Genomic DNA, 24,218 nt, shown 5'->3' with positions numbered 1-24,218 from the left:
CCGGTGAAAAACTAAGAGGGCGGGCGAGGGGGGGGGGGTGGTGAATCAGTTGTTAACAGATTATGAAAATTTAAGCACACAAACCTTTTACCAGAATGCATAAACCAAATATCAGAATAATAGATATATCAATTAAGCACAGACATAAACCATAAAAAAAATACCATGCATCCACAAAACATAACACCAAGATTTGTACGTGGAAAACCTGATAAAGAGAAAAACCATGGTAGGAAGCCTACCCACAGTCAAATAATACTTCTGCAGTAAGTATGTGATTACAATAAGGGGCCTGCACATGCAAGAAGGTCAATAGCCTAGAGTGCATTGCTCATCACAAAGGACTCTCACTGATTACAAAAGAAACCTAGACTACAATCTAGAAATAAGAATGAACTGCAAGAATAGCATCTCCTATGCCTGACTACAATTTTAGTTAAGCTCAATGTCAGAGGTCTAAAACCTCTTACACAAACTCAATTCGATCACCTATGATTGACCAAATCCTCTCCATATGATTACCAACCCAGTACCTAAACAATTAGGTCGGCCACCTAAAAGATGATACAATAAATCCATTACATAAACCTGCAAACCAAAGATAATCCAAGTCGACCTAAGAATAAAACAACATTAACCAAACAATAAATCCAACCAGTAATGCATTAGGAGAATCCACCAAAACGTTACATAAACCAGTCCATAACCTAGCAGAATAAAGCTGGACCTAAAATAGGTCGCCATTAACCAAATCAAATAACACCATCACACATGTTAACCATCAGCATCCTAAAAACCTTCTAGAAGCTGCACCACCACCACTTATCAAATTCATCAAAAGATCTTCAATAAAGCTCTGCCGGTAGAACCCTTACTGGTAACCAAAAGTCTTAGTAGAACATATGATAGCTTTCGGATCACCATATCCCAAACCAACTGAATGTGACAAGCATCTGAACCACATGAATGACCGAACCAAACCAATTCCACCAATCGAAATATACCAGAGACAAATCTCTTGATCATCATGAAAGTCAAACCACTCTACCGGAATCCAGTAGACAACCAAATAAGCTAGTGTTGACATCAATGACAAACATCAATGCAACACATAATCAATTCCTCCAAATTGCCAACATTGCCTACTATGCAAGAAATTGAATCTTTTTGGATAGATAAATTGGGATTGATAAAAAAGTCAATAGAAGATGTTTGTGAAAATTTTGAGCTTGCTTGAAAATCTATAATTCTATACTCAAATTCCTCTTTCCATAGCTCCAAGTTAATGCACCTATAGCAAAAACAATTCGTATGTCAAATGCTTGGAAATTGTCTACTTTGTTTTTTTCATTGAAATTTTAATTCTAAATAAAATTCTATACCTTTGAAGGGAAAAAGAATAGAATAGTTTGTAGCCTTAATCCAACCATTTTGGGTACAACCTAATGAAAGTAGTTAAGATCTGTAACTCTTGGCCTTGAAAGGCACTTCAATGTTAGAAAAGTAAATTGGACCAATCTCCAAAAATAGAGCGAAAAAATAGAAGTCTTACACAATTGCACTTTACTTATAAGGTTTGAGATGTATATGACCTTTCTTGCTAGACAATTTATAAAGTCAAATATTTTTAATAATCTTATTTTCTCTTTATTTATATTCTCCTAAGTTGTTATAAATAGCAAGTCTTGTGATTTGTTCATATTTATGAATGTTAAATATTTTGAAATTTGATGTCTTAGCATCTTTCATTTATTTCTTATGATCACCCTCAACATAAACACCATTCATTAGAGGTGTTCAACATTTTAGATGTGTAAAGTAGAGATATATTCTAAAGATTTTCGAGCCCATCAAGTGTACATGCACTCCTTTACATATTATTAACAAGAAATTTGAATATCTATAAACAATTCTAAAGAAAAAAAAAAATTAAACCATCTAATAATCAAGAATATGAAAAAAACAAAACTAATTACTACAAGTTTAAAAACAAATAAATCAGCATTTTTAATATAATATTCAAAAATTTGCAATCAATATTTATTTATAATAATCTTTTTAATTAACGATTAGTCTTTCAAAGATATTATGAATAGACACTAGTTTTATTAGACATTTTTCTGTTTACCAAGACTGTTAAATTATCTGAAGAACTCTATGATAATTCTGTTCAAACAGTTCGCATTGATCATTTGAGACAAATTTCTAGCAAGTTTTTGTTTCTAAAAATCATTACAACAAAAGCAGAAGCAAATCGACAGCTATGAATAACGAGAAGGAAATTTAATTTGGGTTTAGTGGCACAATTTGGAAAGTAAATTTGCCCAATAAATAGTTACTCATAGATGCCATGATTATATTGGTGTTTCATATTATAATATACAACAATGGGGCTGCACACACTGTAATTGCCATAGCTTCAAGTTAATGCACCTATAGCAAATCGTAATCATTTGGTAAAACTTGACTTTCAATTTTTAGATTATATGACAACTTCTGTTTGGAGTAGGTGAAAGTGAGTGTATCTGGTTTTGTTGGGTATATGAAGTCCAACAGTCACATGGCTGTTTGTCTTTCTGAGAAGACTCTTCATTTCATATTTGATATGTTTATATAAATGGCTGTGTGTAGCCCATATATGATGTACTATGTAATTGGATATTGGTTAATAAGAATTCTCCTTGTATTTTTTGTGGACGTAGCCATTTAATGGTGAACCACGTTAATCTTGTGTCTTGAGTTCTTTGTTGTGTCTATTATTCTTTCTGCTGTTTTGTGTTCATTATTATGTGTTTTCTTTGCTCATTTTAAAACTAACAATTGGTATCAGAGTCACGGTTGGCTTGAGCAGAGATGGGATCCGATTGGATAGTTGATCCTAGAGTTGGGTGCTTTTATGTTATCAATAAACAAACTAGAGTTTCAGATGATGAGGCCGAATCAGTCATCAAAATTTTTTTTGGCAGTCTAGACTCGGTAGAGAGTGATGTCCAAGTGTAGGTTGAAACCAAATGTCATTGGTGGGATGGCTGGAAAAAGGAGGAGACTTTGGCTGAAGAAGAAGAGGGTGTTTTGTATTCATTGTTTGAAGAATAGACTAGTTTGTTTCCCTTCCAAGATGAGGAGGATGCCTCGCGGGGTGAGGAGGATGTAGTCTTGAATCTAGCGAATGAGGATGACCCTGAAGAAGAACAAGTAGATTGCAAAAGTGATGATTTAATGTTCCAGATTGTAGCAGTGGAGGCAGAGTGCAATGCATTGATTGTAGGTACTACACAAGTTTTCCGCACAAAATACAACAAATTCATTCAGTGAGGCAATCATGAGAATTGGGAGTGACATTTGTAGGCTATTCACACCTATAGGAGAGTTTTATATTTGGGCATAAAAATCTGATAATGATGATCTAGATATTCTATTACGGGGGAGCACAAGAGCAAGAGACTTTGATGGAGGAGTGTATTATGCATCAAAAGATAGTAGTGTTCCTGATTATGGATTACCAGATGAAGTAGTTAGAGAATATGTTCTTAACTCCGATCTGACTTGGAGAAGATTAATTCACACTGTTCATGAACAGAGTTTGGCGATATTAAAATCTTCTCAAGAGCTGGTTGTAGTATGAGCCTTGGAATGGAGATGTAGGGAATGTTACAGGCTATGCTGGTTGGACTTCACGGGGGAGATTGTTGGGTATATGAAGCCCAATAGTCACATGGTTGTTTGTCTTCCCCAGAAGACTCTTCATTTCATATTTGATATGTTTATATAAATGGCTATGTGCAGCCCATACATGATGTACTGTGTAACTGGATATTGGTTAATAAGAATTCTCCCTATATTTTTGGTTGATGTAGCCATTTAGTGGTGAACCACGTTAATCTTGTGTCTTGAGTTCTTTGTTGTGTCTATTATTCTTTCTATTGTTTTGTGTTCATTATTATGTGTTTTCTTTGCTCGTTTTAAAACTAGCAGGTTTCACTATTATGTCCATTTCAAAGGGTGCGTCTATTTTGGCTTGGTAAGTAGAATTTGCGCATTTGTAACTATTTCTGGAAATTGAGCAAAAATGGGCTCACTTACATTGCCAATAGCCATTATAGAAAGATAGTTAAGCTCCCATACTCCATTTTTTTGATAAATTTGAAGAACAGATAATGAATTCTCATGTCAGCAAATGTAAAGGTGCTTTATTGTATCCTTGGGTACATAGCATATTCATCTAAGAATTTACGTCGGCATCATACACAAGCCTCAAATTATAAGATGTTTTCCTATTTACCAAAACTATTAAATTATCTAAAGAGGACTATGATAATTCTGTTCAAAATAGTTCATGTTGAACATTTTAGGCAAATTTCTAGCAATTATTCGTTCCTAAAACTTATCACAACAGAACTAGAAGCAAAATGAACACTGATTAACGATAGGGAAATTTAGTTAGGGTTTTAGCACCGCAATTTTGAAGTGATCCCTAATGAATTGGTACTCATAGAAGCCATGATAAACTTAATGTTTCACATAATATTATACAACAATTGGGCTATGCACATTATAATTGTCATAGCTGTTGGAATGTGAAGTCAATTAGGACTTTACTTTCATATGTGTCATACAAGTTGTCTTCAATTAGGACTTTTCTCCTCTATGTGTCATACATGTAGTTATGTGAGTCGTACTTACTATATTTAGTAAGTTGTCTCAAACTAGGACTCTGTAGCTCAGTTATGTTGACTTAGTAAATTATTAAGTGAATCATAGGAGAATCAAGTTGGACTCTATATGTGTCAACCTTGTAGATGATTGAGAGCCACATATAGGCTTAGTCAATAATATGACTATAGTGGTGGCATTAGAAGGGTTAGAGGTGCAAATTTGAGAACTTAATTATAGCATCAAGTTTCTCAAATTTGTATATATATAGAGTAGATTTCCCTCTTTTGAAAACAAGGCGAGAATAGTTTTTTAGATTGTTGTAACTTGTAATTCTTGAGAATCAATATGAAAGACAAAATTTGCTCATGGTTTTTTACTGGTATGTTTTTACCAAGTTTTTCCACATAAATCTGTGTGTTATGTGCTATTGTTCTTCTATGTAAATTTTCTGCGCTTGTTATTTTTCTTACAATTGATATCAGAGCTTAGGTTATTTGTGTAGAAGTTGTTTGTTTCTAGAAGTGAGAAATGGCTGGAAATAGTGTTACCAGATTTGAGGTACATAAGTTTGATGGTTCGAATTTTCCTCTATGGAAGCTTAATATTCAAGCTTTGTTGGTGAAGGATGGATGTGACAGAGCTCTTAAAGGAGTATCATCAAAACCTGCAAATATCAGCATGGGAGATTAGAATACCATGCATAGTGTGGCTAGAGCAACAATCCAGTTATCTCTAGAAGATTCAGTTATGTTCAATGTTGCAGAGGAGAAATCTGCTCATGAATTGTGGAATAAGCTTGCAAATTTGTATGAGATGAAGTCATTAGCAAACAAAATTCTTCTAAGGAGATAGTTGTATAATTTGAGGATACATGACAACTCATCTGTCACAGATCATCTGAACAATTTCAACACACTAACAAGCAAATTGGCTTCAGTGGGTGTGAAAATCGATGAAGAAGATAAGGTAGAAATATTACTTTGCTCCTTGCCAGATAGTTGGGATCACTTGGTTATGGCTCTCAGTAATTCTGCACCAAGTGGGAATCTTGTCTTTGAGGATGTGGTGGCTTCTTTAATCTCTGAAGATTCAAGGTGGAAGAAATCTCAAGAATCTTCTTCTAATGAAACCCTTGTTGCAAGAGATAGAACTTGGGAAAGAGAAAATATTGAGTGTGAACAAACCAGGTCCAAATCAAAGGGGCAAAAAAAGGTGAAATGCTGGAACTGTGGCAAGAATGGACATGTCCATAAGGATTACAGGCTGCCAAAAGCATCCAAGGAGAAACCTAGTACAACTGCATCTGAGGCAAACACTACTGAAGTTCAAACACCATTGGAAGATGGAGAGGTATTAACTGCTAATTTGAGAAGTTCTTTACTTCATGTTTGGATTATTGATTCTGGTGCATCCTTTCATATGACACCACATAGAGAGTGGTTTACTACTTATCAGTCTTGTGATCATGGTGATCGTGGTATGGTCTACATGGGAAATGACAACGCATGTGAAGTTGTTGGTGAAGGAGAGGTAAGAATCAAGATGTTTGATGGAGTAGTTAGAGCTATTCAGCATGTTAGGCATGTACCTGGTTTAAAGAAAAAATTACTTTCACTTGGAATGTTTGATGAAGAAGGTTATAGATTCAGTGGTAAAAATAGTTGTCTCAAGGTAATAAAGAGAGTTGTGGTTGTGCTAAAGGGAGAGAAGGTTGACAATCTCTATAGATTAGTTGGACAAACTAACATTGGAGAGGTTGTTGTGGTATCTGATGTAAAGATGGACTCATTATCAACCTGGCATCAAAGGCTAGGCCATATGAGTGAATGAGGTCTCAAGGTATTGCTAGATCTAAAGATTTAAGTATTTGTGAACATTGCTTGTTTGGAAAATAGAATAGACTGAGTTTTTCTAGAAGTACTACCAGAAGCAAAGATGTTTTAAATCTAATTCATTCAGATACTTGGGAAGCTCCTGTAACATCTATTGGAGGTTCATCATATTTTGTTTCATTTATAGATGATCATTCCCATAAGGTGTGGATTTATCTTCTAAAGAATAAATCTGAAGTGTTTTCTTGTTTTAAGAGGTTTAGAGCTCTGGTAGAGAATCATAAATGTAAGACAATAAAATGTCTTAGAACTGATAACGGAGGTGAGTTTTGTTTAACAGAATTTAATCAATTTTACAGTGAGCATGGAATTGCAAGGCATTTGATGGTTGCTAGTACACCCAAAAAAAATGGTGTTGCTGAATGCATGAACCGTGCAATCATGGAGTGAGCCAGATGCATGCTAAGTAATGTTGGTTTGGAGCAGAAATTTTGGGGTGAGGTTGTAAATACAACTTGTTTCTTGATCAATAGATCTCCCACTACAAATCTTGATAATAGAGTTCTAGAAGAAATATGGAAAGATAAACCAGTTGATTACTCATTCCTCCATATATTTTGGTTGCAATGCTTATGTACATATTCCCAAAGAGAACAGAAATAAGCTGGACAAGAAGTCCCCAAAATGTATTTTTCTTGGCTATGTAGAAGGTACAAAGGGGTACAGATTGTGGGATACTGCTGCCCACAAGATTATTGTTAGTCGAGATGTGTATTTTAATAGAAATTCAATGCAAAGAGGTAAAGACCAACAAGTTATAGAAGTTATTCCAGTAGAGGTTGAAAAACCTGATGATCATCTAGATGTGCTTGATGAAGAACAACTAGATGCAGAGCAACTAGATGAAGATCAACATGAAGAACAACAACCAGTTGATCCACAAGGTGAATCATCACCTTTTTTAAGAAGATCTAGTAGAGTAATCAAACCGCCTACAAGGTATTCTCTTACTTGTAATTCTTCTTATGCATTATTTACTAATGTTGGTGAGCCTAGTTCATGTCAGGAGGCTTGTGAAGCTAAATGTGCAAGCAAATGGGTAGTTCCTATGGAAAAGGAGATGGAAGCTCTGCATAAGAACAAACTATGGCAGCTTATGCAATTGCCTAAGGGGAGAAAATCTATTGGGAACAAGTGGGTCTTCAAGTTGATCATAGATTTACATGATAATTTGGAGAGATATAAAGCTCGATTGGTGGCCAAGGGGTATGCACAGAAATATCATATTAATTTTGATGAATTTTTTTTACTTGTTGTATGGTTAAGTACTGTTAGAGTTGTTTTAGCTCTTATTGCTAGTCTTGATTTGGAGTTAGAACAATTAGATGTAAAAACAACCTTCCTACATGGTGATCTCCCTGAGGAGATTTATATGCAGCAACCAAAAAGTTTTGAGGAAAGAGGCAATGACAATCTTGTTTGTAGGCTGAGAAAATCATTGTCTGGTTTGAAATAGGTGCCAAGGTATTGGTTCAAGTGGTTTGATTCCTTCATGTTGAATTTGGGTTTTAGTAGATGTGACGCTGATCATTGTGCCTATTTTCAAAGATATGATTATGGTAGTTTTATTATTCTACTACTGTATGTTGATGATATGTTGGTAGCAAGTCCCAACATGTATAAAATCATCCATTTGAAAACTCAGCATGCTAGGGAGTTTGAGGTGAAGGACTTAGGCAGTGCAAATCAGATTCCTAGAATGAGGATACATAGAGACAGAAACAACAAGAAATTATGGTTGTCACATAAAACTCATGTGGAGAAGGTTTTGCAGCTCTTCAATATGTAGAAAGTACAACTAGTTCGTACTCCATTTCCTATTCATATTAAATTGTCTTCTGAACAGTTCCCTAGCACAGAAGTAGAGAAGACACAGATGTCTCATGTACCATACTCATCAGCAGTAGTAAGTCTTATGTTCACCATGGTGTGGACCAGACCAGACATTACACAAGCAATGGGAGTTGTCAGTAGGTACATGGCGAATCCTGAAACTGATCATTGGGCAGCTGTGAAGTGGATTCTCAGATATTTAGGCACTTTAGATGCTACTATCTATTACAATGGGAGTAGTCTTCAAGTTAATAGGTATGTGGATGCAGATTTTAGTGGAGACAGAGATAATAGAAACTCTACAACAGGTTATGTTTTCTCTTTATCTGGAGGTGTTGTTAGTTGGGTGTCGAAGTTGCAGGTAGTGGTGCCATTGTCTACTACTAAGGCTGAATATATGGCAGCAACACATGCTAGCAAGGAGATTATTTGGCTTCATAAAATTTTGGGTGAATTGCAAGTGAAGCAAGATAACATGGTACTGCACTGTGACAGTCAAAGTGCTTTACTCTTAGCACAAAACTCAACTTACCATTCCAGAACAAAGCATAGTGATATTCAATATCACTTTGTTCGTGAAGTGGTGGAAGGAGGACAGATCTCTTTAGCCAAGATTCACACTGATGTAAACCCTATAGATATTATGATGAAACCTGTTAGTATAGAGAAGCTTATTTGGTGTAGAACTTCTCTTGGTCTGCAGATTATGTGATGATAGGCAGCATTGGAAATGGTCTTTTAGTAGAGGAATTATTTAGAGTTTGAAACTTGACTTCAAGTGGGAGAATGTTGGAATGTGAAGTCAATTAGGACTTTGCTTCCATATGTGTCATACAAGTTGTCTTCTATTAGGACTTTGCTCCTGCATGTGTCATACATGTAGTTATGTGAGTTGTACTTACTATATTTAGTAAGTTGTCTTCAACTAGGACTCTGCAACTCGGTTGTGTTGACTAAGTAAAGTATTAAGTGATTCATAGGAGAATCAAGTTGGACTCTATATGTGTCAACCTTGTAGATGATTGATAGCCACATATAGGCTTAGTCAATAATATGACTATACTGGTGGCATTAGAAGGGTTAGAGGTGGCAAATTTGAGAACTTAATTATAGCATTAAGTTTCTCAAATTTGTTTATATATAGAGTAGATATCCCTCTTTTGAAAACAAGGCGAGAACAGTTTTTAAGATTGTTGTAATTCTGTAATTCTTGAGAATCAATACGAAAGACTAAATTTGCCTATGATTTTTTATTGGTATATTTTTACTAGGTTTTTCCACGTAAATCTGTGTGTTATGTGCTATTGTTCTTCTTTGCAAATTTTATGCACTTGTTATTTTTCTCATAATAGCTACATGTCAATGCACATTAATAGAAAATTGTAATCATCAGATACAACTTGACTTTTAATTTCCACATTGAATGATTTCTTCTGGTTGGAGGATGTGAAAGTGAGTGTATCTGGTTCCACTGTCATGTTCATTCTGAAAGGTGCCTCTATTTTGGCTTGCTAGGTAGATTTTGCAGGTCCTACATTTGTAACTGTTCTTGGAAATGGAGCCAAAAAGGGCTCACTTACTTTGCCAATAACCATTATAGAAGGATAGTTAAGCTCCCATACTCCGTTGTTAGATAAATTTGAACACACGATAAATTCTCCTGTCAGTAAATGTAAAAATGTTTCATTGTATCCTTGGCTACATAGCATATTGATATAAGAATCTACGTTGGTGTCATACACAAGCCCCAGATTGATGGCCTTGAAAGGATTAATCTCCCCTGCACCATATCCTAATTCTGCAGCTTCATTGCCATCTAATGTTGCATCCAATGTTGATGCTGTAGCAACAAATTGAAATTGTGAAGATAAGAAAAATAAAATGAATGTATAAATTTTTTGGGTAGTGAAATGGATATGCATCTGTGGTCATGAGAGCGGATTTGATGGCAGCAGGAGACTAGTCAAGATGAAATGACATAACATAGGCAGCTGCTCCTGTGGCATGATGGCATGTCATGGCTATTCCAGATATTATGTTAAAATCCACTACTCTTTTGTCCAAAAGATCCATGCTCACTGGTGCAGCATTTGACCAAGCTGCTAGAATATCTACACCTGGTGCAGTGATGTTAGGCTGTCAAGAAAATATGATGTGAATAGATTAGTGTGGTAGTTAGTAAGAGCCATATATCTCCCTTGGAAAGGAAATTTGAAATTCCAATCAGATATTTTAGTTTTCTTACCTTCAAAAGATCTTGTGTGATTGGGTTGGGTTCTTTAGATGAGAATGAAGCTACTATAGGTGCAGTAAATCATTCGTAGCTGCACTTTTTGCTATACTTGCAATAGGAGACCTAGTAAAATGTACAGGAATTTAAACATAAGACACCTCTTAAAGCATTATTTTATTTAAAATTTTCATACGAACATACTACTGTACAAATGGTTTTATTGAAGTAGCCATTTTAGAGCTCTTTGAAAATAGTAAAAAGATAGCTTTTTGTTTCAAATTCTTTTGTTGTATCATAGATATAATGTTTCTAAATGTGAACATTTGTCCTATCTTTTATTGTTGGTGTTGAACAGAATTCAAACTTTTTAATCAATTTTAAATGAAAATCTTAATAGCTCAATTGCTTTTGGATTTCATTGTGTGTGTCAATTTTTTAACATCAACGTTTTGAATCACACTTCGTGATTCATCATCGGGATGAGCAGGAAAACCAAGGAGATGAATCACTCCAGTGTGATTCCAAATGTTGATGTTAAAAAATTGGTACATACGATCAAATCTAGAAACAATTATTATACATTAGCATGGATTGTGGAAACTTGATAGCACTTATCTTAATAGCTGGATGATTATATGATGATTATATGAGTGAGTGTTATCAAAAACTAGACCAAGCATTATAATTTTAGAGGGTCCATTAGCATCCAAAAACATATTCATAATTAATTTCTTCCATTATATTTTAATTAATTAAAAAATACACACTTTTAAATGATATATATATATATATATATGTTGTTATGAAGAGGGTCTTGAATAGGCAAGATTAAATATTAGAGAGTTTTGCATAAAAGAGTTTCAAAAATAAAAATGAATTCAATTATTCTAAAAGTTTTAATGATAGATATGATTAGATGTATCTTCTAATATTTTAATAAACCATATATAAATATAAGCAATTTGTAAAGGTTTTGTATCAACTAAATCATGAATAGTTTAATGCTATAATACTCCAAGCAGTTTGGACAAAATTATCTTTTTAATATGTTTGCATACTAAATATTTGATTATGTAGTGTCGTAAATTGTACACCCTCGCTAGGGTTGTACAATTTCATGCTTAGGTTAGCACCCGCCTTAGTGTGTCTTGCATCTTGCATTTCTAATTCCCCTTTTGCATTTAATTAATTAATTTAATTAAATCTAAGGTCATGTTTCATCACTTTACATATTCTAAAGCTGGGCCCTTTAACCTAAGTGTGCCCCTTTTCATCTTATTCCTCCAATGAATCATTTAATCATAAACCCTAACTATGTCTTATTTTGATTGTTTAGGCCTAATTTCGATTATCAAAACATCTCGAAATCAACTGTAACTTTGCGACGTGCTCTAATACTATCATATCTAACGGCCCCAAAAATTTGGTGAAAAGTTGGTCCGACCGTGGTGGGAATGCACATAGTCTGCGGTTTTCCCTGAAATTTTGGGAGTAAAATCCTATGATATAATAATGCTTAACCCCAAAATATTAGCAGAAAATTCAAATCCTAGGTGAAATTAAGATCTAGGGTTTCATATTTAAGAGCTCTCTTTCTTCATTTGAAAAGGGTCTTCTTCTAAGAATCTAAGAGAACGTTTTTGGAGCATTAGAGCCTTCTTTGCAGCAAAAGAGTAGATCTTAGAAGTCTTCAACAAAATTCAACATTCATCCATCGAACATTCATCAAGCATCATTTACTCAATTGGGGGCTTTTGAAGATGTAGAAGAACAATAGGAGACCACCGACTGACAATTGGCTTGTACCTCTCCCTTGGGGTTTGGTATGGTTTCATGTTGTTTTCATGTCTTTGCATAAGCTTCATTTTGATTCACATTCACACTTTAAATCATTTTGTATTGTGAATTTAGAGTATTTATTTTGTCAATTATAAGCAATTAGGGTTTACTCTTTAGGGTTTCTCTAGGTTGTTTACTTTCATTCTTAGGATCTTGCACACACAAAAGGTTCTTGCACACACATTTTCAGTATATTATCAACTATTCGTGGAGGTGAAAATCACCAACACGGGGGTTTGAATAAGGCAAAACCCTATATAGACATCCCAAACCCTCTTTTTTCGCTTTAGGAACAAGCTCGGATCTAAGCATTGCTGGAAGTTTCAGGACCGGAAGAGCACACAGGGACAGTTCTGGGTTGTAGATGTTGGCATAAACCCCAAGAAAAAGGGCATGGTTCCTTGGAAATGCCTAGGACAGTGGCATGGCACCATGGTCCTGCCCTTTGTCAGCAGGACTTGGAAGAACAACACTTTGCAGTCTCAACAATCCTTTCTGTCAGTTTCGGCTCTAGAATTGCAGAATCAGGACAGTGGCATGGCACCTTGGTCCTGTACATTGCTTCTCAGATTTTAGACACAAGTGCACCTCTGATTTTTCCTTCTAATATGTTTTTTGCAGCAGTATATTAGTTGTTCTTTGATCTGCATTCTCAGATTAAGATTTGTTTGCTTACTTGTTTTCTAGGTTAGATTGAATTTGGCGTCATTCCTCTCTCTCAATTACAAAAAAGGAATAGAAAACCTAAGAGGTAATCCACGAATCTCTCTTTCTCATAAGAAGTAGCCGATAGGTGTTACCTCCCTAGACTCTTTCATATTCCATGAGTGTGTATGAGAGTGGGATTAGGGTTTCCATACTTAGTCTCACTTTTGCTCCTACACATCTTTGGTGAACCCAATGTGAATCCAATTTAATTTTCATTGCATTTCATTGTTAGATCTAGATCTAACTTATTTAATTTTCTTTCAAAACATTTAGAAAAAAAGAGATAGGTTCCTTTTATTTTCCTTGCATTGTGTGTTTAAGTTTCATTCAATTTTCATTTCAAAATGTTAAATTTTTATTTACAATATGTTCATGCTTTTGATTATGTATGCAATTTTTTTTATTATGAGTTTAGTAAGGATGAATTAGATGAAGCTCTAGATGATTTTTTTAACCCTAAGCCTTCTAAACCTACATTTTCCCAAAAATTAATCAACCTTGTTACTATGCCATTTCGTGGTGATGAGAAAGATAAGTTGAATGATTCCTCTCATGGTCACATTCCTATCAACTCCTCCACTAGATTTAGCAACACGGTTGACTCTCATGATTCCCTCTATTATGTTATGTCTCCTTTTGAGTCCAAATATAAGCCTTTCAATCACTATGATCATGCTTTATTGGATGATACCCTTGATGACTTTATGTCTTTTCCTAAACTTTCAAACAAGAATAATGCATCTAAAAGGTTAATCAATATGATCAATGTGACTGAACATAGCAAACCACTCTTTGTTGCCCAAGGTGCTTGTCCTTCTCCAACTTCACCTCTTCCTAATCAACCTCTTTTCATGGTTCAAGGTGGATATAGTCATGATTCCTTTAGCACTCCCAACAAGCCCATCATTATGGTTCAAGGAAGGAATCCCACTAAGAGTCCTTATAGCTATGCTAGACAACTGACTAAGGAGAGTTATAATGTAGTTGCCCATACCTATAACATGATAAATAATAGGAAACCTAACCCTCCTTCAGTTGTTCTGACTCCTCTACCTAATCCTCAACTCATTCTGCCTCAAGCACCTTGCATTTCACATACCCTTGGTAAGGAATATGATCTTGTCGAACAACTTATGGCTACTCCTGCCAAGATATCCCTTTGGGATTTACTTCAAACTTCCTCGACTCATCATGAAATGCTATAAGATGCCTTGAAAATATTGAATGTCCCACCCGCAATGACATCCAATAATATGGCTTCCTTGATTCACTCTATTACAACACCTAAGGCTCATATTTTGTTTACACAAGATGAGCTTCCCTCTAGTGAAGTTCAACAACAATATGATCCCTTAATTATTGTGGTTATTGTAAATGATAGGGTGATAAGATGAAAACTAGTGGATAATGGATCTGGCATTAATGTTTATAGCATTAACTTGTTGCATAAGATCTATGTTAATACATCTCTTATTAAGCCTAATTCTCTCACTATTTGTGGCTTCGATAATGTTGCTAAATCTTCATTAGGTATCATCACCTTTCTTGTTAAGGTAGGTCATGTTACTTTACCTACACCTATCCATGTCATGTCTGGAGAGTTGATGTACATCTTGTTGCTAGGGAGACCCTGGATTCATAGCATGCAAGTTGTTCCTTCCACATTGCATAGGCAAATCAAGTTTATTCACAACAATACAACATACACCTAGTTAGGTGACACAAGATTTTAGGCTTGTTTACAAACATCAAATTCCAAATCCTCTTCAATAAATTCTTCCCCAACTATCTTAGACAATTCCTCTAAAGTTTCTACTTCGATTAGTGTGACCAGTTCATCAAACCTATCTCTTATATTTGGATTGATTCCCAATAGTTCCTCATGTGGATCTAAGGTTCTTGAGGAAGAGTCTTCTCAGCCCGATTCTACGATTGAGAACACTTTATCTCTTGAAAAATATTCTTGTAGAAGATTATGGGGGATCCTTGGATTTCAATCCTACTTTCATAGGGGAATATAAAATCCCCCTAGAGATCCTAAGGTCGAAAAGAAGAAAGAAGAAGAAGAACCTAAAAAGAAATCTACTTTATCTAGGTCATTGAGTAATAACTTTGTGGTGGCTTCTCAGAATTCATCTCCCTTAGTTTGTGGTCTAAAGGATTTTGGTCCTTCACTTTTTCAAATCCTCCTTCTTCGCAAATGACTAACCTTTATGGTCCTAGTTTTCATATCCTAGCTAGGTGTGGATATAATGTAAATGGATGTGGTGCTCAAGAACAAGATATTAAGGTTCCCTTGGAAAACATCTTCTGTGATATGACATTTGTGCTTGGTTATGATCCTTTCAAGCACACTAAAGCCTCTAAGAGACCATCTATTAGTGTTAATGTCATTTCAACTTCTCTTTCGCTAAAATATCCAGAATATATTGACTGTGACCTTTCTTGTGTCTTTTCTTTGGATGTTTTTTCTACCGATGATTCCTTAGCTAAATTCTTGGGAGCTTATGACAACCTTCCTCATTATCACCATAACTGCAGTTTTCCCTATTGTCTAAATATGGAATCTTACTATAGGAAAGAAATAAATAACAATGAGATAGTTAAATTATTTCCTCAATTAAAAGACACTCCTCAACAATTCAATCTCTTGATAAATGACACCATTGATATCAAGATGGATCCTGGTATTGAAGACAAAATCATCAAGATAGGGAAATGTCTTGACAAAGAAGAGCAAAACAGTATGTCGAGTTGTTACATGAGTTCTCTAAGAAATTTGGTTTGATATATTCTGACATGCTTGGTGTAGATCCTATGATTTTAACTCATAAAATTGTCCTAATTCGTGATGCTAAACCTGTGAAGCAGAAGATTTGAAAGATTCACCCTAAAGTGGCATTACTTGTTAAAGTTGGGATTAAAAAACTGTTGGAATCTAGATTCATTCATCCTATCGATTATTCACCATGGATTTGAAACATTGTGGTCATGGCTAAAGCTGAAAACAAGATTAGGATGTGTAGGGATTTTCAAGATTTAAACAAGGCCTCTTTAAAGGATGACTTTCCTCTCCCGAATATCGATATAATAGTGGATTTAGTAGTAGACATTCTTTATCAATCTTTATGGATGGTTTCTTAGGATATAATCAAATCTTCATTAATCCCCAAGATCAATATAAAACTGCTTTTACCACCCCTTGGGGTACGTTTTGTTGGATTGTGATTCCTTTTGGATTGAAAAATGCAAGTGCAACTTATTAGCATGTTATGAATATCATCTTCCATGACTATATGCATAAAACCTTAGAAGATTACATTGATCAAACGTTAGACAAATCTGTTCTTCGTACAGATCATGTTAAGATCCTTCGTCAAATCTTTGAGAGAATTCATAAGTATAATATGCGTTTGAATCCCCAAAAATGTGTTTTTGGTGTGGATAGTGGAAAACTATTAGGATTCATAGTTTCACATCATGGCATTGAGGTGGATACGAAGAAGATAGATGTTATTGTTAACATGCCACCTCCTAAGAATGTCTCCCAAGTAAAAAGTTTGCAAGGAAAGATCCAAGCTATTTATAGGTTCGTCTCTCAACTTGCAGATCGTACCTTTCCCTTCACATAATTGCTTAAAAAGAATATCGCTTTTCAATGGAATGAGGCTTATCATCAAGCATTTGAAGACCTAAAGACCTATTTGGCCAATCCTCCTATTCTTCAACCTGTTGATCCTACTAAGACTTTCCTTCTATACACCGCTGGTTCCCATCAAGCTCTTGTAGCCTTATTGGCACAATGTGATAAAGATGGTAGAGAAGGCCTGGTTTATTACATAAGTCGCATTCTACTCGATTACGAAGTCTGATATTCTGCAAAAGAAAGACAGTGCCTTGCTTTAGTCTTTGCAACCCAAAAGTTGAGGCATTATCTCTTGAATGCTGAGATCCATGTTATCATTAAATTTGATCCTCTTAAGCATCTTTTCTCCAAAACTGACCTTTCCAAACATTTAGCTAAGTGGGTTATGATGTTGACCAATTTTGACCTTAAGTTTGTCTCACAAAATCCAATAAAGGGTCAAGCGTTGACTGATCACTTAGTTGATGCTCCTTCACCCTTCTCCCTACCTAATCTAGAGTCTTGTTTAGATGAATACATTTTTTCCATTGAGGTTAATGAGACTTGGGAATTGTACTTTGATGGCTCTAAGTTTCGTACAGGATCGAGGGCAGGGGTGGTCTTAATTTCTCCTCAAAAGAAGCCTATTCCTTTATCATATCGTCTCAATTTCTTATGTATCGAAAACATTGTTGAATATGAAGCTCTTATAGCTGGGATTAAAATAGTCTTGGTGTTGAGTGTGAAACATCTACATATTTATGGAGATTCTCAACTAATCATAAGACAAGTGATAGGAGTTTATCAAGCTAAGCAAGACAAATTATCACAATATAGAGGTCTACCTTTATCCTTGCAAAAATTCAATTCTTATACCATGGAGCTTGTTCCTTGAAAAGATAATCGACACGCTAATGCGATGGAATGTGTTTCCTCTCTTGTGTCTATAGAGGACCCCTTTGTAGATCTTAAATTCACTATTCACAACCTCACTACCCTGGCTATTGCTGATAATCCTAGTGATGTGGCATATTGTTGCATTATAGATTCTGATGAATGGTATTCGCATATCATGAGATATTTGAGTGATGGTACCTTTCCTGACTCTTAAAGTAAGAATACTACAATTAGGATTTGTAAATTGGTTGCTACATACATTATCCTTTGTAAAGCTCTTTATAGGAGGGGTTATAATGGCATTCTTCTTCGATGCTTAAACAAAGATAAAATCCCTATTGCTCTTGAGGAAGCACATTCAGGTGCTTGTGGGGTGAATTTTGGGGGTAGGTCCTTAGTTCAGATATTGCTCTAAATGTGATACTATTGGAAAACCATGGAAAAGGATTCCTTTGCATTTGTTAAAATATGTCATCAGTGTCAGTAACATAGCAATTTGATCCATGCCCCTGCCCAAGAACTTCGATCGTAGGTAGAATCTTGGCCCTTTTCTACATGGGATTTGGATCTTGTTGGTAAAATATCTCCTCCTTCATCTCAAGGACATACCTTCATCATAACTACCACTGATAACTTTATGAAATGGGTGGAAGTTGTTCCTCTTTGATCCACTATCGTTGAAGTAATTTGTCAATTAATTTTGGAAAACATTATTTCTCAATTTGGGATACCTTCTGCCTTAGTTTGAGCTAATGGAACGACATCAAAAAATAAGGATGTGAAGAATTTTCTCGAGAAATATAATATTCAACATAGATTTTATACACCAAATTATCCTCAATCAAATGGTCAAGCTGAGTCTTCTAATAGGATAATTGAACAAATTATCTGAAAGACTATAAACAAGCATGGTAAGGATTGGCATACTCAATTAACCTATGATCTGTGGGCCTATAGCATGAGTGTAGGTGTTTCTATGGGTTGTACTCCTTATAATCTTGTTTATGGTGCTAATGCCATTATGCCTTTGGAGTTATAAATTCCTTCTCTAAGAGTTTCTCTTAGGGGTATAGTGGATGATGATTCCTATAGAGAGCATAGACTTCAAAAAATTGAGATTTTTGATGAACGGTGTATAAATGCCCTCGAGCATATTCAAGCATATCATAAAACTTTGCAACGAAGCTACAACATTCCTTTTTAGTAGGTGATTTGGTCCTTTACAAGAATCGACGTTACGTGAATGCCTTACCAGAAGAGAAAGGAAAACTCAGCCCTAATTGGCTTGGACCATACAGTGTTGTTAAGGTCTATGGATCAGGTTCTTACAGGATAGCAAATGTGGAAGGTACGCCTCTCAAGGAACCCATAAATGCTATGCACCTTCATAGATACTATGCCTAGTTATTTTTCTTTTTCTTTCTCTCTTCCTAGTCTTCTTTATTCTCTCTCTCTCTCTCTCTATCCCTTTCTTAAAAATTGGGTAATATGTTAGCATGTCTTCATTAAAATAGGTAAGATTGAATGATGTTATATTGTTTGGTTTGCATTACTTCATTCTCGACAAGCATGTTTTATTACTTTGTTGTTTATCTTTGATTCTTTTTATGTAAATTGTAATAGATTTACATTTCATATGTGCTAGCATGTTATACATTTTCTTATGTGTTAAGTAGAATTATATCATGTTGTGTTTAATTAGAGTTAATTAAATCACACTAGTTATATAGTTCTAAGGCTTAATACATTCTTCTTTTGCATAATTAAAGTAGCATTTGATTAAATACTTAGTTATCTAATTAAATCACACATGTATCAATTTAATCATGAAGCATTGAGAAATCAATCACATAGAAATTAAAATTAGATATACATGCTCATTACTCAATATGTTAATTCTAATATAAGCAATGTGTATATTGTTCAAAAATTAAAATAACATATCCATGAGTATCATAATATATACATCAATACATCAAAATCATCTCCTATCCCTAGAACTAGTAACTGAAGGATGGTGGCTAGATTCCCCCTCCTAATCTGGCCGTGGGGGTGGCTCCATGGGGGTATATCATGATATGGACTGCAAGTGACTCCGCGAGGAACTCCTACGATCCCTCTCCATCATGATCCCTCAGTATGTGGTTGCCTCTGTCTGTGATGCTGCTAGGTCACGTTCTATCTATCATAATCTCTCTCATGGGACCTCCACCTCCGTTTGAATAGGGGACAAAATGTCCTCATGTCATCCTGCATTCCTCTGGGATCTATACGATATTTGTGAGGAACTAGGAATGTGCTCAGTCACAATAAGGTTTGTCACTGTATTTTGAATTAGAGAACGCCACTCTTGGATGGTAGCTACAAGATAAAGAGAAATTTCTATCAGTAACATTCTATATCATCAAATCTAAGTAAGTAAGATACATAAATTAAATCAATAACATGACACTTTATCTAGATCTCGCTCTCACTAGTAGGGATTGTGGATAGCAATTGCCTAAGACTGGGATCTGCTAGGCTCTCCGCGCTCATACTGCCTTTGTATAGTAGGTGTGGGCCGATGGGGACCAGGATTAGGACCCCTTCTAGGGTCCCTCTCCACCTAAAGTGGGAGACTTGGTGGATCTAGGGCTATGGTATCCTCCCTAGAGTGATGAGCGACTGCATTTGACTTGTCCTCCTCCTCCTCTTCGTCATCCTCCTCATCCTCCTCCTCATTGTCCTCCTCATCATCCTCCTCGTCGTCCTTGTCACCCTCCTCCTCATCTCCATCCTCCTAATCATCTCCATTTTGATCTCCCTCTTCGGTATCAAGATCATCTCCATCTCTGCCTGTCTCTTGCTCCTCTGTATCATCAGCTTGATCATCTGAGCCCTCCTCAGATGCATCATATTCATTTTCGTCAACTAATTGTCTCCATGGTCCAAGGCTCCCTCCAAGGAAGTCTACTGGGAACATGGCTCCAGGGTATGTACTCACCCACCATGTGATGTACGGTCGATGTGCATCTGAATCATCTCTATAATCTATCGCTATGCCCTCATTTGACCCATCTGATTTTGTAATATCGATCTCATCACTGGTAGGCCTAGGAATGGGTCCTAGCCTCGACATCATGCATGAGTATCAAATGTACACAGGCACATCAATAGGAACACATTGCCTGAACCCGAACTGTCGCCGAACTTGGTCAAAGTAGAAGGGAATGACTATGTGGCTGTACCACCCCTCTAATAAACGGTTCCTCTGCATGTTGAACATTTTCCTATGTATCCCTGCGCACATGTACATCCTGAGGTAGGGTCTCCATATGACCCCGCCTGCTATCAATCTATCCAAGCTCAACCTCCAATACAGGAGATCGCCCAATCACCACTCAAGGGTAAGAGGATAAGAAAATACCCTAGGCTTCTCTAGGAATAGCTCTATGGGGGCTCAACCAGGCCTAGTGCAGGTAATATGCTCAAACATCCACACCTATAGTAGCGTGCATGTCATCAGGCTGTATCCTTGCCCAAACACATACTCCCTAAGGTCGTGATAGAGATACATGAGCATGCTCTGACCCCAAGAGTATACTCTCCTGTGTCTCTCCATCACTCATATGGCATAGATGAGTCCTCCATGCATATGTTTGTCGTCCCCATTAGGGCACATGGCTAATTCAAGGGTTACAATCATGAGTCCCCTCACCAATGGAACCTTGTCGATAGGGTGTAGGAGCCAGCTAACCATGATACGACCCCTTGTCTCACTGTGCATCACTCTTCCCATAGAATATACCTGCTCTCTCTTGTAATCCTCCTCTATCCGGTCAGATCGATATCTCATGGTCTCTCCTCTAATGGGAAGGCACATAATGCGGTATACATCCTCAAGGGTGACCATCATCTCCCCCATAGGTAGTGAGAATGTTGAGGTGTCTGCATCCCACCTCTCCATCAATGTCATCAACATCGCAGAATGGAATCATATGGCTGCCATGGTCATCGCATACCACAAGCCCACTACATGTAGAAAATCCCTCTCTCCCACTATTAGCCTTGGGATCTACTCCCAAAGGCTCTGAAAGGTGAGACCGGCGATATACTCGCAGATGTATGGCAGTGTCTGCAAAATGCAAAACAATCTATTGTCAGTAATCAATCATCATCACTATCACTACAATCATTCTATCAGTTCTAACATTCATGTCGGCTAATCCTGTGTCATCATTGGTCGCCTTGAACAGGGACCAAGGTGCCCTAAGTGGACCAGGGTGCCCTACTAGGACCATTGTGCCTAGAGGGGACCATGGCACCCTAGGATGACCAGGGTGCCCTAGGACCCTTAGGTGTCTGAAGAGGGGGCCCAAGCCTAGACTAGGAGATGACATCATCATTTCTAAAAATATGAAAACACAAAAAAGTCAAATGGAGTCAACGAAAAGTCAACTCACCTCATCAAGCGGTCAGCTGGTGAGTATGGACTGGCATAGGATCTCCATCCTCATAGGTCGCTTAGGCTGGCATCAAGGCGTGATGGCTTGTATGTGGGCTCCTCTACAATGAATAGTGCAAAAAAGTTAGATAGTGACAAATGAAGGTGCCAGTTTCATATTTATGTGTTATGTACTTTTTTCACTTTATGTTTTTAAGTTAAAACCCTAATTTCTACACTTTTTCTTCAATTTATCATATCTTGAGCTAGGAAGCTCCAATTCTTGCACCATCGGTGGCATTGGAATCATGAATTCTCCCTCTCACTCTACATTAGTTCCATAATATTCTTGGATAAGTAATAGATCCTTTTTGTGAACTTGATTCGTCAAAATCTTTATCACAATTCGTTATGGAAAACATGATACCATGTTTCACCTCACTAATAAGAAAGTCGAAATAGGGGGACATATAGCTACCCACAAATTTCATCACCTTCCTTAGTAAGCATTTAGGTGATTTTGTGATCTAACATGTAGTTTTGTAGGGTGGGGTTCCTAATTATGTACTGTAGATACCATTGGGGGCTTCATTCGATAACTTATGGATATATCATGTTTTTCAAATGATGTTTACTTTTCTATACTTTATCTTGCATATGCACATAGTGTCATATCACTACTAAAGTGGGGGCTAAATGTAGTGTCATAAATTATATACCCTTGCTAGGGTGGTACAATTTTACACTTAGGCCAGCTAGCACCTGCCTTAGTGTGTCTTGCATCTTGCATTTCTAATTCCCCTTTAAGAGTTTAATTAATTAATTAAATTAAATCTAAGGTTTTGTTTCATCACTTTACATATTCTAAAGTTCAACCATTTACCCTAAGTGTGCCCCTTTTCATCTTATTCCTCCAATGAATCATTTAATCATAAACCCTAATTATGTCTTATTTTCAAGGTTTAGGCCCGATTTCACATATCAAAACATCTCGAAATTAGTTGTAACTTTGGGATGCGCTCTAATATTATCAAATCTAATGGCCCCAAAAATTTGGTGAAAAGTTGCTCGGACCATGGCAGGAATGCACATGGTTCACAATTTTTTTCCAAAACTTTTAGAGCACAATCCTATGATATAATAATGCTTAACCACAAAATACTAGTGGTAAATTCAAATTCTAGGTCGGCCTAAACATGAAATTAAGATCTAGGGTTTCATATTTAAGAGCTCTCTTTCTTCATTTGAAAAGGGTCTTCTTCTAAGAATCTAAGAGCAGTTTTTTGGAGCATTAGAGCCTTGTTTGCAGCAAAAGAGTAGATCTTTAAATTCTTCAACAACATTCAACATTCATTCATTTTATCAATTGGGGGCTTTTTCAGATTTAGAAGAACAATAGGAGACAACTGACTTAGGATTGGCATGTACCTCTCCTTTGGGGTTATGTATGGTTTCATGTTGTTTTCATGTCTTTACATGAGCTTCATTTTCATTCCCATTCACACTTTAGACCACTTTGCATTGTGTATTTAGAGCATTTACTTTGTCAATTATAAGCAATTAGGGTTTACTCTTTAGGGTTGCTCTAGGTTGTTTACTTTCATTCTTAGGATCTTGCACACACATTTTTAGTACATTATCGGCTATTCATGGAGGTGGAAATCACCAACATGGGGGTTTGACTAAGGAAAAACCGTATATAGCCACCCCAAACCCTTTTTTTCAGCTTCAGGTACAGGTTTAGATCCGAGTGTCGCTGGAAGTTTCGGGACCAGAAGAGCACACAGGGACAGTTCTGCATTGCACATCCTGGTAGAAACCCCTAGGATAGGGGCGTGGCACCATGGTCCTTCCTAGGATAGTGGAATGGTGCCATGGTCCTACCCTCTGTCAATAGGACTTGGCAGAACAACACTTTGCAGGCTCCAGAATCCTTCCTATTAGTTTCAGCTCTAGAATTGCAGAATCAAGACAGTGGTGTGGAACTCTGGTCCTGGACATTTCTGCTCAGATTTCAGACATAGGTGCACCTCTAATTTTACCTTCTAAAATGTATTTTTCAGCAGTGTATCAGTTGTTCTTTGATCTGCATTCTCAAATTAGGATTTGCTT

The sequence above is a fragment of the Cryptomeria japonica genome, unplaced genomic scaffold, assembly GCF_030272615.1.
Source record: "Cryptomeria japonica unplaced genomic scaffold, Sugi_1.0 HiC_scaffold_446, whole genome shotgun sequence".
Classification (NCBI taxonomy): domain Eukaryota; kingdom Viridiplantae; phylum Streptophyta; class Pinopsida; order Cupressales; family Cupressaceae; genus Cryptomeria; species Cryptomeria japonica.
The sequence above is the reverse complement of the archived record's forward strand: the minus strand, read 5'-3'. Positions refer to the sequence as shown.